We start from the raw sequence: 1,287 nt of genomic DNA, 5'->3' as shown, positions 1-1,287 counted from the left end.
CCCCCCCAGCTGCCATCCGACACCCGGCACACCAGTTGCACATGTCCTCCGAGTCCTCCCGCTACATGCTCTGTGTGTTCCAGGACCTCTCTGCTGCCGCTGCTCTCCGCCATTCTGAGCCCATCTTTGCGCCCAGCGCCATGGCCATGGCCATGTGTGTGTGTGAGTATGTGTGTCTCTCTGTGTGTGCTCCTCCTCCTCCTCCTTCGCCGGCTATGCTCCTTGATGTTTTGACTCCCACCCATCCACATCCACATCCACACATCCACCCTCAGGCCCCTACCCTCTACCTACCTACCTACCCTGCCTCTACCTTTCACTTCGGGTTCTGGCACCGCAGCGCCCCACGCACACCACCACCACACATCACCACCACCGCAACAAAACCACGGCCTTCGCCTCCCTCCTCTTCCCCCCAGGCTCTGAACCCCTCCAACCCGCCCACACACCTGTCCACTCCTAATTAGCCCACTTCATACAACCTCCTCCACCTCCCCGTCGTCGGAAACTGGCCCATCCATTACCTCCTCCTCCTCCACCTCCCCGTCCAGTGGGGATACCAATTCCTCCCGCGGCGACTCCTCCACCGGCGATTCCTCCCGCGGTCCATCGGCCCAAGGAATCTGTTGCCTATTCTGGTTTCCCGGCTTTGGTTTCTGTCGTCGTTTCTCCCCCCGGGGTTTCCCTCTCTGACGCTCCGTGCTATTATTATTACTATTGTTATCTTTGTTGTTGTTGTTGTTGTTGTTGTCTGAATAGACCCAGGCGGGGTCCATTTGGGAGATGGCGAGGGCGAGGGCGCTGTTGTTGGCACCACGGTACAGCATGCCGCACCTGCGTGTGTGCGTGTGTGCGTGTATTTGCATGTGTGTGTGTATTTGCATGTGTGTGTGTATTTGCATGTGTGTGTATTTGCATGTGTGTGTACACGCACGTGCGTGTGTGTACATGTGTGTGTGTGTTGTGTGTTGTGACGGAGAGGGGGAGGAAAGGAGAAAGGTGGGGGGAAGGTAAGCCCGTGGGGTCGCGGGGTCGGATAGGGAACGCAAAAGCCAGGCCGATGCGATGTTGGGGGGGGTGGGGTCGGGTGTTAGATCAAGTGGACCAGATCGGTTGAGGCAGCGAGCAGTGTGGAAGATGCAACGGGCAAACCTCCCCAAAACCCCCCTCGCCCCCCAGGATATCTCTCCCCTCCTCAGATTGCCCGCAGACCCATGGGTCATCCTCCCCTCCTCCCTCCTCCCCAAAACCTCATTCTGCATTCCCCCATAGGGTGCATTCCCCCCC

The sequence above is a fragment of the Volvox carteri genome (assembly GCF_000143455.1).
Source record: "Volvox carteri f. nagariensis unplaced genomic scaffold VOLCAscaffold_7, whole genome shotgun sequence".
NCBI classification, from domain to species: Eukaryota; Viridiplantae; Chlorophyta; class Chlorophyceae; order Chlamydomonadales; family Volvocaceae; genus Volvox; species Volvox carteri.
Note: the sequence above shows the minus strand (reverse complement) of the source record.